The sequence below is a fragment of the Tetrao urogallus genome (genome assembly GCF_951394365.1).
Source record: "Tetrao urogallus genome assembly, chromosome: 5".
NCBI classification, from domain to species: domain Eukaryota; kingdom Metazoa; phylum Chordata; class Aves; order Galliformes; family Phasianidae; genus Tetrao; species Tetrao urogallus.
The window spans coordinates 42,893,350-42,911,672 of NC_136818.1; the positions used below are offsets into that span (position 1 = coordinate 42,893,350).

At 34.8% G+C, this 18,323-nt stretch overlaps 1 protein-coding gene across 1 annotated transcript in view; it reads left to right on the forward strand.

Moving 5' to 3' along the window:
• Positions 1–18,323, forward strand: part of KCNMA1 (potassium calcium-activated channel subfamily M alpha 1) — a gene marked incomplete at both ends in the record, with an annotated part of 433,608 nt that overhangs the window by 392,468 nt on the left and 22,817 nt on the right. The gene's annotated exons all lie outside the window — the stretch shown is intronic.

Consider the following 18,323-nt stretch of genomic DNA (forward strand, 5'->3'; position numbering starts at 1 on the left):
CAAATATCAGAGACAAAGGTTTAACTTCTTATGCATAGAAAGAGCTTGAATACAGAAGACTTCATCAGAATTAGGAAAAAAAAATGTAGGGGAGTGTGTTGGAATTTCATATTGGAGTTAAATTGCACTGGAAAACTAAGAATTTGAATTTTTCAAAACTAGTTTAGATAGTTTTCTGGATAACAACTTTATTTAAAGAGGGAGAAAAAGATCTTTTTTCCATTTCATGTTTGTTTGAAGTTTCAACTCCAGGGCCCACAAACAAGGCAACCCCAAGTATTTTAGAATTATCATGAAAAAATTATAAACAGAGTCTGACTTACTCCCATTATGATGACTTGTGGTCATTATTAGAAATTCACTGGAAAAATGGAATACAGCCACTCAGATTCTTTCTTTTACTGGGATGTTAAATGGGATTTGATATTTTTGATCTCAAAACCAAAAATTTACTACCAGCTTGTTGGTTATTTTTTCATGGGTCTTATTCTGGGAAAATGTTTCAGTTCACATTGGCTTATGCAAACTTAAGTATTGCCACATTAAGCTTTTCTAGTTCTGAATGCATCATTTCGAATGACTTCCCTCACCACTACCATCCCTTGAAAGGGTTCTGTGCTGCTCCTTTATGTGATGTCTATTTTTGATCACAGGAACACTGACAGTAGAAAATCTCGGTTTGTGAAAGAACATCAGTTGACCTTTGAGAGGGTGTTGAAAAGAGAAGAAATAAAAACAAAGCAGTATATGTGAACAGTATATGTGAGAAACGCAGAGCCTACATGGCAAGATTTTTGGTGAGGGAATTAACGAGGGAATTAGCCTTGCTACTCCAAGCAGAAGGTCAATATAATGCTCTAGTCACTAAATGCAATCTCATAGGAACACCTTATATATAATTCTCTGAAAAAAAGTGACAGTCATTTAATCTATAGGTTATTGAATGAATAAAGATCATTCAAATTTTTACCTGTGACTATTTCATTTCAGTAACAGATGTTGCCAATACAAAAGGTGTGCCATAAGCAGGATACAGATCTGATTCTTAAATAAATCCTGATAATTAGCCAGTATTAAATAGTCATACTATACAGAAATATAGTGCCATGTCTATACTTTGTCTTCTCTTTATATGAAGAAAAAAGAACTATCAAATTTTGAGATTTCATTCCCTTTTCTACAGGGGCTCATCCTCTTCACCTCCCTTAACACCAAAGTCATTTTCACCCTAGTCACATAAACATTCAGAACTAGCCAACCTTCTGCATCCATCAAAGTCACCCCTTTCCAGCAAGGGAGATAGAATCATACCAACAACTGGACATATGAAATTGGTGATAAAGGGGCTTGTAGAAGGAGCAAAGGACGTGCCATGGCAAATTTTCTTGGTAGGCAAAATTCTATAACAGTAAGGCCTCTGGTTCCCAGAATTTTTTTTTAAACACATAACCAAGCTAAATTAACTGATAAAAGAAAGTCTACTGAATTAATCTCGTTTATATCAACAAAGTATTTTCTCATTAGTTGTTCAAGGTGAACTTATTAAGGACAAAGGAGTTATCACACAGAAACAAAGACTTGGTAGTGTCTCTTCATATCATTAAAATATTCCTCAGCTTTTGAGCTGGCTTGCATCAATTGTCCAGACCTGGTAAATATTCTGACAACATTTTTGTTCTCTGGTCTGTCTGTCTTGAATAATAACTGATACTGTTAATATTAGTATTATCTACTAACCATTGGGAGTACAGTGGCTTGACCTTCTGAAGGAAACGGAATAAGTAGCTTACTTGTCCCCACAATTCCAAGGCAGAGAAAACAAAATAAATTCTGGACCAGAATTACTGCAGACCCTGGAGTACCCAGAACAGATGGGACTAAACTACTTAAGTTGTCAAATCTATACTCATCATCACTGTCTAGCTGGTGACAACACAGGAGCAGCATGTATTAGAAGGAAAAACCTAACTGTTGTGGAAGGATTTACTAGACTCCCCTACATAAAGTGTACTGTGTTATTCTACTCAAAAAGAGAAGGAAATCCTTCAAATTGGACTTGTATTGTTAAAATCTCTCATGCTGAAACTATTTTAAGGGCTTTTGAAGGTTTCAAATCTGACTGGGCAACTTTTTAGACTCACTAAATGGGAGGAATGCAGAATCTGATGTTCAAAGAATGAGCTGGGAGATGTAGACAAAGCCAAGGACAAAGCCAAAGTATATCCCACTGAATCTGCACAAACCTTGCCATTTCCCGGAGGACATCTCAGCTTCTGAAATGTAAAATTTGGTAAAGTTGGATTTCTGGCTACATCTTCACAGAATGATTCATAAACTCAGATCTTTTATTTGTGATAAGTGGAGTCCTCTTTTTATCTTTAACAAGATGTTCATTGATAATCTTCCTAGAAAGGTTTATAAAAAGTTACATCTTTGTTGGCAGAAAGAAAAACCAACCTCAGATACTGCAGATTTGTTCTTATTGCTTGATCCTTTCTGATTCTAATTGTGTGCCCTCAACTAGAAAATGAATTATTTTGTATAGATGCTTTTTGGAGAGAAGATCAAAGAATATTAGATCCATGATAAGCATCTGTACTCCATTCCTCCAAAGCACTGGGAAGGCGTCTGGGATGGGCTCTGCCTTGGCAGTAAATTGGGGGAGCCCCAGTAATTCTTCCCCCACTCTGTTGATCTTTCCATACTTTTTCCATCCTTTCTTCTTCAAGTAACACTTATTGACTATTCCTATCTAGTTTTTCATGTTTCCTGTACTTTCTTTCAGAGTCTTAAATTGTGGGAACTTTACTTGTTTTACTCACCAGATGAACATAAGATATTTTTCTTGAGTTGTAACTAAAAATGCTATTTGGCTTTCTTCCCAAAAGCCAGACAGTTATACTTAACAGTATAGAGATTTACAAATACTGTACCAGAGTAGCCTCTGAGTTATAAATTCAGATACCAAACTCAGTAATTTGCTTTTATTGGATAGTGATTTACATCTTATTTTGAGTCAGGCCTATATAATAGGAGCAGTATGTTTTATAACAAAATACAAAACAAAACCAAAACAAAAAAAAACCCACCCACCTTGCTAAACAGTTAAAAAACAAATATTATGGTTTCAAACCAGTTTGAAGTACGGAAAGGAAGGGCTGTATAGTAGCATTTTTTTCAATGGGCATTACAAGACAACTCACGGTACAGAAGAGTAGATGTATTTCAGCTTAGTGACAAATGCAACTGTTTTATGAACCACTTCAATTTCTGAGAATTTTCCCTAGGAATGCTACTTCAACAAGAGAGGCATTTTAGGCCTACATTGACTGTTCTTGTAATAGATCCTCCAACAAGAGAGAAGAAAGAAAGAAAAAAAAGAAAAAAAAAAGGGATCAACTCCTGAATAATATGTCATGGCAGGAATTTTCTGCAGAAAATCCTATAAAATCAAATAAATATACACAGAATTATAGACACTAAATTTCAAGCCTCACAGACTATGCAAGCTAAAATAAACTTGCACAAGTCTGATTAGCCTGGTTTCGTTTTCTTAAGGTTTCCTTTAAAATTACTTCTAGTTTCATAATCATTTTTTGTTGGAGGAGTCTTAAGCTATGATTGAGAGAACAGGAAGAGATGTTGTCACTCATAAGCCACTGAGTTTCATTAGATTATTCATTTAGATTCTTATATTATTGCAACTCTTGATGGACTAAGTCTACCAATCTGCTGCAAGAAAATTCTTATTAAAATAAATTTCAGATCTACATTCCATTGTTCTTGGAGTTAGCAATTTCTTTCTCCTCTATTAATTAATTATTCTTCATTGTTTTATCTATGAAATGTTAGCAAAAGGAAGGAAGTATAGTATTATCAGGACTTGAAGTGGAAAACAAGGGGAAGGATAAATGTCTGAAAAGCAAAGGTACTGTGTCAATTTCAGAGATAATTGTTAGAGATAATTTTAGAGATGTTTGTTATAAGTTCAGATGTTAAAAAAATTAAAATTCTGAGATGATTATTTCTAAAGGAGGATTTTTTGATGAATGTGGATTTTTTTTTGTCTGACTTTACACTCACAAGTTTTTCAATGAAAATTTCAAAATGTATTATTTGATCATAAATGCAGTTATTTTTGTGCTGATAGGGAAAGCATTTTGTGGCAACCCAGCACTGCTTCTCGTGTTTCATTTGTTATATTACGTTAAAAAATAAAAATAAAGTACCTTACTTTCAAATACATCTGGATTACTGGTTCATCAGGTTGGATAGTTCAGCACAGGGATTACACCTGATAAGCATATTCTTACGTTTTGTGTTCCTGAATGTACCACATACTATTGCTATCATCAGTTGTTGTAAATATTCTTCTGTGTAGATAGACAAAAATAACATCTGGCTTTTTTTATTATTATTATTTCATTTTGTTGGTTGTTATTGTTTAACCAACTGAATTTTGGAATGTTTGTTGTAGTTTTGTTTCATTATTTTTCAAAACCAGGACTGATCATCCCAAGTAATGAAGTTAGTCATTGAAAAACTAGATAAGGGTTTTTTAATTTCCCTGCATGTGTCCTACATCATAATAACAAACTAATAATAACAAATTGTAGCTAATTAAAAAAAAAAAAAGGTAAAAAAGAAAATAAATCCCATATTTGAAGATTAGGTCACTATGATAAGTAAGTAACTTAGCATTATTCTCAACATGCACACGACTTCTTATCCTGCTGAACCAGATGGATCAGCTGATAGCTGTTTTTTATTTCATTGTAGCATATTGGAGCTCTAGATGGAATTAAGAGCTTGTTGTCGTACTCTTGATATATACAAGAATAAAATATAGCCTTTGCCCTGGCAGGTTTACAGTCAGATGCTTTTCTTGTTCAAAACTTAAGTTATGTCCTTAATGTTATACCAGTTAATAAATCTCTCTGACTTCAGTGAAACTATCCACCTGTGTAATGTTAGATTATGTCTAAGTCTTTGCAAGATTTGGACAGAAATGAAATAAAGAGACAGTAAGAGAGACAGACTGTTCTTTTAACTTCGTTTCATGGATGTCAAAGATGTCTGTGCTAGGAGTCATTTCCTTCTTTCAAACAGGACACTACCAGCCTTCCACTCTTCACAAGAGCTCCAGAGAGAAAAGTTCCCACCTAGCACCATTTACATTTCTTCTTTTCTCCTCATAGCTGGATCCTAACATTAGCTGCTGGAGCTTAAATGCATGGAGAGCAGTTTCTTCTTTCCCTCAAAGTTCTCCCAGGATGAGAGAAAAACTGCTAAGAAAGGAGATTTTTGATTCTGTTGCTTATAAACTAAAAATATGTTAGGGAATGGCTGGAGAGACACATTTTTTTTATACAACGTCCATGTATATGAGAAATGGTTCTAGGTTCTAGCCCAAATGCCATCAAACTTTCACAATTGCTTCTTTCTCCTCTGCTTTCGGGACGTCTTCTGCTTCAGCCAGAGAAAGATAAAACTGGGCAAAAAGAGGTAGATAGCACAGTACATCAAGCATGTTATTTCACACGTATACTATAAATATATTTAACCATCCCATGACTGTTATAAATCCATGGTGACTCTATTTTATTATTATTTGCTGTTCAACATCTTGAAATCAAACCCCTTATTATGAAGGTGCACTATTTCGTGCATTTCTGGTGCTGAGGAGTAAAAAAACTGCTCTTTTTATGAGCATTAATTATACACTAGGCAAGGAAGCAATTGCCTCTATGTTATGAAATATTAAATCAAAATGCTTCCTGTTCCCAGATGTCCCAGAGATAAATACAGCAGTATTTTGAAGCCCCACTTGGAGCTGTTTTGCCTGCAAATTTATAGTTTTGTCTCCATTTTCAGAAAACCCTGTTTTATGTGAAGTATAGCACTCTTGGTAGTTTTTAAGGAACAAACTCCTTTGGAGTTGCCTATGTAGGCAACAACTCTTATGTAGATTGCACACAAGGGATCTGAAGTTGAAAGGCTCCTTTAAGATGACAAATGGGTTGAAAGTGTTATTGTCTTTGATTGCATGCCTTACATCATCTGTATGTAGGAATAAGAGAGCTATACTTTATCTTTAGCCATTTTATAAATATTTAAGTCCTTATAGTTGCCTAAAGATATTAAAGCATATTTTACAGTAGTTGGAATATAAATATTATATATAGCACAAGATACCAAAGTAGTTTAATGAATTCATAATTTTCTGTTCACTTTTATTGGAATGTGTTTTATGTCCCCAAACTTCCATTTAAAGAATAAGAGATCATTCTGCTCCCTGACGAGATATAAGCCAATAGTGAATGTTATCAAGGTTGTTTTAAATGATGGTATAGGACTTCAATTAACAGGAACTTGGACATTTGAATGTACTACTCCAATCTGTGTGTTCAGCTGCAAAAAGTCTTTCTGAAAAAAGATTTGCTTTTTAAGCCTTTAAGAAACTTTAAGGTGTTCTGCAGCTGTGTTTCTTTGTTTCTTTAATGTTCTTAATTGCAGAAGGAGATATGTGTCTAGATTTGTTTAAGCAAGATCTAGATTGCATAAGTTTCTGAAATTTCTGAAAATTTAAAGATTAGTTTCTAAAATAGCCAACCATAACATCTTCTGATATTCAACATATAAAAAGTCTATATTTCAAGGCCTCTTGACTATAAAGGTATATTAAGGTTATCATTGTTAATCTTGCAAATTTCCATTAAATATTTTTTTTAAATATTTTTTAATATTTCACAGAGTTTCACTAGTTCTCAGTAGGAGTACATACTGGGTAATGCTTGCTAATTACCCTCTGCGAAAGAAGACACACAATGTGGTAAATTATCTGACCCTTTGCATTTTAATGAGACAACAAGGATTTCACAAAGTGATGTTGTTTCAGTGGTTAATGGTGTCAGCAATGTTGTAATTGTAGGCAGAGGCACATTAGCTGAACAACCACATGTAGAAAAGGCTCCTCTCAACAGGCCCTTTGGAGAATAGAATAGGGTATTATCATTAAGCCTATGTCATTTGCATCCTGCTAATCACTTACTTTATTATCTTGTGTATTCATTGTCTTTCTTTAATTGCTCTTTAAATTAAAATTAAAAATAGTTCCAATGCCCATGATAGTTGTGATAGCATCCTGATTATGAAGATAACTTCAAGAAAATGGAATATATAGATAATATATTACAGGATTACAAGATAGTTTGAAAGTTATATGCCATACCAGGCAGCCTCATGAGCTTAATTCTGCTATCTTTCTTGTTTCAGTACGTATTGTTTGTTTAATAACTTGTAATTTATATGCATGAAGATTGCTTATTTTGAAGGACATACTTGAATTCATAGATCAGTGTCACTGTTTTTGTATGCAGTGTGGAAGCCTGATTCCTGCAGATTTCACTGGAACTAGAAAGGTTCCAGGAGAAAGCTAGATTTTACTTCTTTGTTTATAGCAATTAAATCCTGGTGTTATAGCCGTTGTAGAAGAGTGGAAGCTAACTTCTGCTAGTGAGTTGCAGAACTGCCATTTGACAGCCAGCATTAGGACAAAACTTAATAAATAGTTGCATATTCTTCTGTCAGAATAGACTTGAAGTTTAACACGGTTGAATTTGAGGCAGACCAGCCTTTGCAAAATAGGCAGTCTCTAAAGCTTGGTAGTTTCAGGATACCTACAACCTTCCAAAACTTTTAGCATCATCAGAGATTGATACGCAGGCCATGCTGAGGATCTGCTTTCATTTGAGGATCGATACCTTCTGTGTTCCTAATGCTGTATTTTTATAGCCTTTCTTTTTAAAATCTGAATAAACTGAACCCGAAAAGGGTGTGAATTTTACAAATGGTACAGTAGGATTTTTTTGTTAAAGGAAGGGTGAACTTTGTTTTTGACTAGTTATTTATTTGTATTCAATAATCCCCAATATTAATATAGAATTTCTGTGATTCATTGGATACAAGAGGTAGTATAAGATATCTGTAGTGTAATAAGAATTTGTGATCTTTTGCCAACGTTTCTTAGAGATGTAGGGTAGCTCCTACAAGAGTATAGTTGAGATTGAACTCCTCAGACTGATTTGAATTTCGGTTGTTACTCAGATTCAGATTTCAAACACTGTACTACTAATATAGGGTCATGATTACTTGTTAGTATTAGAAGACAAAGTATCTCTGCAATGTAGATACATAGGTTGCTCCAAAAATAATGCCTTACATTCATTTCCATGGGAACTGCAACAGATAAAAAGATCTCTGTAACATTATTTGATAGATCAAATTCTCAGACACAGAAAAAAACATTTTTCAACACAGTCGTCACCATTAGCAATGCATTTTCACCAGTGATGGATAGGAGCCTGCATGCGATCCTTGTAAATATCGGCACCAGTGGAGGTGACTCACTGTTGCTGATACCACTGCTGAAATGCAGCACCTGTTGTCTCACTGCTCACATCCACTGTTTGGTCTCTATCAACATTCAACAAACATTGATGAATATCAGTGGGTGCCATTTATTCTGCATAGAGGAATTCAATGACACATCTTTGCTTCATATGCACTACTGTGTCAGATGCATTTTTTCAGACTGCCCCTGTTGCCATCTGTCTCATGGCAACAAAATTTAATGGAATATTGGTGAGAAGGTTCAGCCTCTACTACTGTACCGCCACCATCTGCCTCTGACATCATGGACACAATAAAATAGGTGACATTACTTTCATAGCAGCCTCAAATGGATTTCCTGTTTGTTTTACAGTTTTTCTTCAAATACATTGATAGGATAATCAGATTAGGTGCTTTCATAGAATTTCTTATTTCTGCTAAATTTATATCTCTATATCTTATATATGTTCTGTGACTTAGAATTATTCTCGAAGTGAGGGCAAAAATAGCAAGAAATTTTTGAAAAAATTTCTCCTCCAACCAGAAAAAAAAAAAAAAAAAAAAAAAAAAAATTGCTGAAACCAGTGTCATAAAAATGCTGAAGAGCACTTAGGGGAATTGTTTCTTGTGTTCTTTGAGAACAGATGGGTTGGATTAATAATGCTACAATTACATCAGAAATTCTTAAGAATAAATGTTCCTTTACTGACAAGAATAAACCTGCTCAAAAACAGTTTATGCTTTAATGAAAATTAAATTCATATAAGATACTTGTACCATTCTGTTTAGGATTTTAACCTTTGTATTTTAAAGACCATCTTTGTTGTAAATACTCAGTAACTTACAATTTTTTTTCTAGCTGTTCCCATATGAAGATATCTTCTTAGAAGCGTAACTTGAAACTTTTCAGTAATAAGTTCCTATATGTGTGTGTGCATGTGTTTGTGTGTGTATTTATATACTCAACATTTTTGTCTTTTATGGTTATGTGATTGGCCATATCAACTGTAAAGAAAGACTAAGTTTTTGACATTGTGTAGTTTGAAGTAGACCATGTTATTTATCTGCAGGTTTATATTTCAGATTCAAACTTTTTGAGCTACCTCAAACTTCATAAAAAATCCAGATTCCAAGTTGAATATTGATTAGAATCAAATAACAAGAAATAGATGCTCAGAAATATTAAAAGCCTATTCTTGAAGGGATGGCTATTTCCACTCATACTGGTACTACTGAAATTCTAATGTGAAAACAATTTGTAACAATCTGTTTAACTTCATAATAAATAATATTGAGTAGGAAAGTTAATATGTTGTTTAAATGTTTTATTAAGCCATTTTTAAAACCCGCAGTAATGTTTAGATGAGCGAGTGACAGTAAATAGTCAGTATTATGCTGAAAACTAAAAAAGAGCTCATAAATTTTCAGAATGATTGTATTGTGTACTGGATACCATGTCATACATTATATAGTTGCCACTTAATTTTCACTGCTTAAATAATGTCACGAAACAGTTTACTATTGTTATTGTCTTCGCCAGCTTGATTTCTAGTAAAAAATGCATTTTGAAGACCATATAAATTAAATAAATGTCAGGTGTGTGTAAATGAACTTATGCTGGTACTTTTTTAAATATACAAATATATTTGAACTAGGTGAGATAAGCCAAAACCTCAAGGATCTTAGCAAAAATTCAGAATCATGTGAGATACTCTATAATGATGATTGAATTTCTTTTCTTTCTAAGATTAATATTCAGTGAAGAGGGGAAAAATTTTGAGCCAAAATGTTGCAAACTTAGTCAATGAAAGTTTGTTTTTCCTTCTTGATTCTAGAGGCTGTACTGAGTGAAGCAGAGGTTCTCAAACCTTACCAATTGGGTAACATCAGTATTCCTTAACTGTGCAATTTCTATTTATATATTTTGTATGTGAAAAAAAGGAGTAGAAAGAATCAGGACATTTCATTGTATGTACATTTTCAGTCAGAATCAGGAGTAGTTGCAAGAAAATAGCCAGTTTTAGTACCTGCTAGACTTATATTGAAACTAAAATAGCACGTGGCATTCTGTATATATGATATACTGAACAGAGAGATTATATTGATATGAACAGAGTATAAGGCTGGGTTGATGTGTTAGCCATTCCTGTGAACTTCAGAATTAGAGGGCTGAGTGGAAGTACTTTCTGGAGGTACTTTTTTACTTTATTGTTCATGGCAGGTTCAGGGCTGGTTTACATACAGTTTAGTTATACTGATACTTCTGAAAATTGTGCTGTTGAATTGATACATTGAAAAAATATATTCAAATCTCTAAAACTCTTTAATTTCTATATTCCCATTTAAAATTTGGCACAGTGTGTTATTTGCAAGGTTCTGATTAGACTGCAGCAGAGATGTAGTACAGAGTTATAGATTGGCTTGAGTTGGAAGTGACCACAAAAATCACCTAGTTCCAAGCCCTATTGCACCCGGGTGAGAAGAATTTTTCTCCAGAAAAGTTAGTTGAGTTAGTGTTCGGCTGAATATGAAATTCATTTTTGCATATGACATATCTTTAGCAGAGCTATTACTCTGAAGTTGTGTGTGTTACCGAAAGCAATGTGTGAGTGACAAAAAGGAGTTCGACTTGGACTTCTGTTAAAAAATGTTGGCTTATGGAGAATCTTTCTTTTAGTATGGCAGACCAGAAGGAAATTATTTTCTGTTAAAATCTTTAAATTCTATGTTAACATACTTCTCTTTGATACGTAGTTTACTCTTGATATGTTTGATGCTATGTTTGTGCTAATAATATAATTCTCTGTTAATATATTTAAAAACATATTCACGCTAAAATGAAGAAAAAAAAAAAAAAGAAGTTTCCCTTTCTTCCAAGCACTTAATCAAGTCCTAGAAATTTAATTTTTGGGAGTCACCTGTGTACTGACATTTGTCTATGTGGTTTTATGGCATCCTGTCAGTTAAACAGTTGTGACAGGATTTAGTGAAATCTGACATGATGCTAAATGCCCCCTAGTTGGCACTCTTTGCTGAGAGTTGTTTTTTACAAAATGAAGTGAGTCTTGAGAATTTATGGATACTTGTATAGAGATTAAACTGCAGGAAATGTGCATTAGACCTTTGCCATATATATTAGAGGTGGTCTTGATCTGAATCCAACCTGTCTCAGCACTCACTTCTGTGAATCCAGTTCAGATTTCTTTGATAAAATGAGGCCTTAGCCTTCACAGTTAAATCTTTGATCCCCAGGACAGCCTTGAATGTGGGATTTTAGTTTTGACTCAGCCTATAGAGAATTTATCATAGGTTTCCAGCTCAATTCCAGCTTGAGCAATTTAAAAGTCTGCTGGCACTGTTTAGCCCACACAGACCATGAAGCCTAACACAAGTAAATCCAAATCAATGGAAAAACAATATTGCCAGAACAGAGTGACAGATGTTGATTATCAAAAAATGTCTGTTTAAGCATTTTGTATGGATCTATTTCCTCCCTGCATACACCTGAAATTTTGTGAAGTTATAAAGTAGTTGTACTTAAAGATGTGGAATTTTCTTAACTTCATCTGCTAAAGAAATTGTCAGAATACATATTGCAAAAAATGACTGCTGTGGTTATTACTGTTGCAGCTCAGGGGAGCTATTCAGATGCCTCATTTATTGGAGCTTAATAGATTAAAAGTCCAAATTGAGTCTCATGATATAAACCTAATCAAATTCTAATCTGCATAATTTTCCCATAAGCAGCAATGGGAAATTTGTTTAATTTATGTTTCAGTAGTTGCCAATCATGTGTTGGACAGCATTGTTTCACGTATTTATCAAAATGTTTTTATTACTTGCTTGATATGAAATCTGGCTTTGCTCTTCCTTTTTACTAAGGAAAAAAATTACTTTATTCGACATAATGACATAATGTAGAGTCTTGCCTAACATGATTATATATCATTTTTAATGGTAAGCATTCTATTTTATTTGTATTTATTGAATACCTGTCTCTGTGAACTAGGTAATATAGCTTGATTTATTTAATAAGTTTTATTCAGCATATTTATTTATTTTTGTTTGGGGTCTAGATGTGCAAGGTCGATTAATGATCAAACTGAGAAAGATTTGACATCATTTTATAGTAAATTATTTTAGCTGCAAGCCTGTGCTATACTTAGATGCTAACAACTTTATACTTTAGGAAGTACCTAGCATAGAAACCTTTTAAAATGGTAAGTGGAGAGTAGGAACAATTCAGTAAATGAGCACCTTGAGCACTAATGTTTTAATTAAAGTGTGTAGAAAAGCAGGAATTATCATTTCTGATTATGTTATGGATGTAAGCATACTCCGCAGTGTTTTGGATAATTACTGTTCCACAACATGTTGAATGAATGAATATAAGTATCTCTTCTACCTCTTTTCAAATATGTCTTTAATTCTACTGGTACTTCCTGAACAAAATGAGAAAAACCAAAGAATGTGTCAAGAGAATATCAAGACTGTGCTTTGAAAGATTTTGGTAAAGATATTCCATTTGTTTTGGTAGCTTTGAATTATGTAAGCTTGCGGTAAACCTGTGCAGTTATGGTCTGGGTAATTACTGTATGAGATTTTGTGTAAAGATCAGGCATTTGCAGAAGGACTTAATCATGAGGTTTTGTAAGTGGTTGATAGTGAAACTCTAAATGAGATTCAAACTGGGAAAGGACTCAGATAAGTGCCTGTGAATAAAAAGCCTCAAAGTTGAAAACAGAAACAACATGGTGTCATTCAGCCCCAGATCTCAAGATGATGAAACTCCAATCCTGCCCTTAATCTTTGATTTTACAACTGAACCTTGCCTCACTAGAGCAGTCCTTTACACTTTCAGCATGTGGGTCTGCTAACACATCCAGAACAGCTGGAAGAGCAAACATCAGCATTGTCCTGTGCCTTCATTACAGTTTTGGTTTGGATGTTTTCACTATGAGTAATTCAACAGAATGGGAATGAATAGGCATTAGAGAAGAGCACTTTCTTGGAAGGAAGATGAACAGCTTTTTCTCTGCAGTGGTGTTCTCAGCCTTCACTGCACTAAGGGTTGTTCCAGTCTCAGTGCACTGGAGGCTTGTTACAATTGAGACAGATATCCTCTTTACTCTTCATTCCTTGTAGCTTGGGCTATGTTTGGGCCCAGATGTGGAAGAGAGCATCTGTGCAGATGCTGCTGAGATTGCAGCTTGAGAGAGCAAGGAGCTTACAGAGGCACTTCTGCTTTCCTGCATTCCTCTTCTCTTCAAGACCTGTAGAGATAATCTCCAAAGAATTTTTAAATCTTCAGGCACAAATTAAAATAGAAGTCAGAACTGGTATGGTATCAGAATTTAGGATATTCAGATTCTGAGGCCAAACTACATCTCTCTGTCTGAGACCGCACGGGACGTTTGAAGCTAGAATTGCTTCTAAATTGAATGACTGTAACAGATTCCCATGAATGTCAGCAGCTTTTTAGCTGCATGACTGCTGCTGAACTTTTCTGGTGTACCCCAGTGGCTGTACTTCGGAGAATAACAGGTATAGTCTATCATTGCACTGAATTCAACAGAATATTAATGAACATTGTCAGCAAACAGTAACAAAGGGATAGAGATGTGAGATCCTTTTGTAAGAGAATTATTTCTTTTTTTCTGACTCTGCTTAATGAAAATCTTTGTCTCATATTTCTCCATATTCACTTGTCAGTGATGTGTTTGGTAGTTCACTGCCTGCATGCTACTTGACTATGCCCAAAATATGGTTTCTGTTTCATGCTTCTCAGGTGAGCCAGAGCTAGTTCATAGCATGTATGATTTACAAATTATATTTTTGAGGACTTCACTGCTTGCTTTAGCCAGTGAATCCCATGGCACCTTTCCCCAGAATAGCCTTAATTAGAGGGCATTATCAATTTACAATGCACTTTAGTGACAGGATCACAACCTTTAGAGTTTTCTATTTCGTAAACTACATTCTGCCTTTATACTTCCAGTTTAATAAAATATGTATCCTTTGAAAGGGAAAGGAGGCAAAAGCGAAGGGGCTAGGAGCCGTAAACTATCTTTTATGACTCTCTGGAACAGAAGATTTTTTTATAATTGTAGCATAAAAATCTGGTTTGTGAATATGCTCATCTGGATCCCTGGGACAGAAGTATTCTTCCAGTGCATCCTTCCAACAGCCAAATTTGTATCTATTTTAAAACTCCATTAAAGTGTAACACCAGCAAACTAAAAGGATCTATTCGCTGCTACATAGAGCAGGTCTTACTGCATTTCACAGGATGTTATTCAGTTAAGTGAACTGCATGAGAATAAAAAACAAGTTTGTGTCCAGCACAATCGGTAGATCATTTGGCCATCAGACGAGTTTCTCCAAACCTTGTGTAAGCAGAGCAAACAATAATTATTGCCAGCGCTTTCAGTGGGCAGAAGTCACTGTGAAGCTGTGCCTGAATTTCCTGATTTCTCCAAGCCATTTCCTTCCTTGGAGCTTATGGATGCTAGCACTACTGCCAGCTGTGGTAGGATGACCACAGATTTTTATTTTTTTTTCAGAAGACCCCAGTTGCCATTGTATTTCCTTACACAATGACTTCAGCTTTAGGAGCCTGTGTGAATTTTACTCTAGAGATTGATCCTGTTAAGCAATTGTAGCTATAACTCCCTCAGTTGTTTGCTGAGCAAGGAGACACTATGGTTATAAGAAGATCACAACTATCAGCCCTGCTTTACTATTTTTATGAGCATTAATGGAACAAGGTTTGGGGACTGAAGGAGAAAATGGAATATGAAAAGGAAAATGAAAAGAGGCTGTGAGGAAAGCATGTCATTTCTAAATGAATGCTCTGTGCAGAGGAATTGGATCTTTTCACAGCAGAAAATGGATCTTAAATCTGATGCCTTAGCTTGTTTCAGCTTCTGTAATGAAATAGACTTTTCCTAATACCCTGTGACCTGAATTTCTCCCTGCTTTATGGGTGCTATTCCTTGACGTACAAGCCTGTATTTTCTCAAGTCAGCATTTGATGATGGATGTCAAAATACAGGTCATGTATTATGCATATAGCATTACCGATTTAAGGTGTTTACTTGTCAAGTTGAAGAAATTCAAAAATGTCACATTCACTGAATCTGCACAGCTGTCACTTGTAGTTTTTCATGCCTTTAAATGAAAGTTCTGATAAAGCAGGTTAGTTTTCCTGCACTTTTTTTTCCTTCTAGAGGGAAAAAAAATTAGAAAGCCTATCCATAGAGTTTACCTTATGACTTGGGAGCAGGAGTGTGGCCTGAATGTGGATGGTGCCTTGACTCTAAATATAGGCACACAAAATCTTTAATAATTCCAATTCTTCTTTTTTTGAAAATATTCCAATAGTTGTATATTTTTCAGAAGTCGATTTGTAGAGGTGTCTGAATTAATCCCAGGCAGGGAAATTAAATTAAAATAGCAAATATTTCTTATATCTTCCCAGATCATAGAATGAGAAATATTTAGTCATGAGTCTGTTTTTTATTCAAGGAGAAAAAAATACCCTTTAACATGCTTCTTGCATTTCAGACTGAATGCACTGAGTGCAGTGTGCAATTACAGAGCTCCTGACAGTCTGTGTCTAACAGAAATGCCACATTTACTTCAATCTTCTAACACTTCTAGACATTTGTCTAGGAAGACAAATATTTGAAGGGTTAGAGAGAAGTGGTTGCAAACAGCCACGTATGGAGAATGTGTGTGTGTGCACATGGGTACATGCCTGCATGTGTGTACATTGCAGTAGTAGGAGGGTAAGAAGAATTTACACATTTAGAAGCATTTATGCCAACTTTCTTCAATTTGCTTTTAGTTGATTGGAAAATACTGATATGCTCTTATCATCTGGAGAATCTGATTCAGTGAAAGATGTTTTAGATAGTGCATCCTGAGATAGGGAGAGGAAGCCATCAGGAAAAAGAGGGCAGCAGTTCCTTCATGGCTGGCCCCAGAAGTACTGCCCTAGGGTGCTTGGGTTAGTGGACATCTTGCTGACCTGCCACAGCTGGTACCTGCCAGGGGTAGTCCCAGGGCAGACTCTATACCAGCTGACCACCATCAGTAATGAGATCTTGGTGGAGACTGACCGACCAGCCACCCTGGTAATGTGAGTACCTCTCTATTAAACTGATGAATGTTAGCTTGCTTCTGTGTACTTTCTTTGAGAATGGTAAACCTTGTGCAGAAGCACTGGAGATTTTGTATAACATTCTCTCCTTACAGACCTCATGATGTAAATAGGAAATTCATATTGGCATCTTTTGGAGGGCTAAGTCTTTTAGTGATTCTAGTTTTATTAGTTATCTATTATATATTTCATATAGACAGGATTTAGGGAGAAATAAACTGAACATGAAATAAAAAATTCCATTACATCCAGAAGTCTAGATCAAGCGATCTTTATAGTTTGACTTGTTTAGAGACAATTTTAATAGTGAGGGTAATTGCCACTGGAAAAGAATTGAAAATTCTTCACAAAAACCAATATAAAGCCAGTACTACACGTTAAAAAATACAGTTGAGTTTAGAGATTTTCTGGTTTGCAAAGTAGCTGAAGAATGAACTATGTCATCTTGTTCTGAGTTCAGTAGCAGATGACTGTACCAACAAGTTTAACTGAGGGAAAAAGTTTCCACACTGCAAGAAAACAATGAAGTTACATCAGGAATTTTTCTGTGATTAATTTAGAATTGGCATAAGAAAAAAATCAAAATTATTTCAGGTCAGTAATGAGAGAGACAGAAATCTGTCCCTGGGCTGAAGTCAAGGAACTCAGGCAAAATGTAGTTTAAAAGAAAAAAAAAAGATTTCTCAGAAATGTGTATTTTAAAGCAAGTGTGGCCTATTCTTATTCCTAGCTGACAAATATTTGCTTAAAAACACTTTTTTGACAGTGGTCTTAAATGAAGTCCTAAATTCAAACTCAGGGTTCATCATCACCTCTGCAATGATATTATGAGATGAGCATTTCTGTGCTTTCTACAGCTTTAATAAATGACAAACTGTGAATTTCTAGACTAACTGTTGCATAAGGTTTTGTAGAACCACCAATATTCAACCATTTACAATCCAACTCCAAAGGCTTTGCGTAGGTTGTTTTTTTTGTTTTGGTTTGGTTTTTTTTGCAATTTAAAAAGGAAAAGAAAAAAAGCTTAGTTCCAAGAGCTTCATTTCAAACTCTGCAGAGAATAAGGCTGAAAACATAAAGATTATCAGTTCGCTAGAGATGAGCCTTGCTGCTTTCCAGATCTTTTCTCCTTTGAGTGCCTCTTGATGTCTTTTCTTTCCTACCTTCTTATACATCCCCAAAGGTGTAAGCCTCTTTCTAGTTTCTTTTCATGCATCACTTTTCCATAACATTTGAAAATCTGTGTCTTTTTCCTTCCATCTTTTCTATTTTTTGTTAGAATGTACCCTTCCATCTCAGTATTTCTGTAACTGTAATCTTCATAAATGTTCATATGCAATGTATGTCTGAAAGGCAAAATACTGTTGGTTTTACTGCTCCTGAAAAACAGCAAATCCTAAATCCTGCATGTTGATCAAACATCGGACTTACTAATGGAAACACTTAGCTACTGGGGTTGAACTACTGTTTTAGAAACAGAACACTATAATTTTAATTCAGATTTGAGGAAGAATACTTGTTTCAGGATTGCTTGAAATAATGTGGTTTAACTTGTCAGGTAGTCATGAAAATTAACTATCCCATTCAAAACAAATACAAGTGCTAAAAGGAGAAGAAAAATAAACCTCTCTAAAATTGAAGTTGCTTTTTGTGTGTGTGTGTGTTTATTATTTTTATTCATATTTAAGCAAGCAAAACATTTAGTGTGTTTTGATATAAGGAGTACCCAGGATAAAAAAATGCATTCCAGCTTCTCCATTAGCTACCA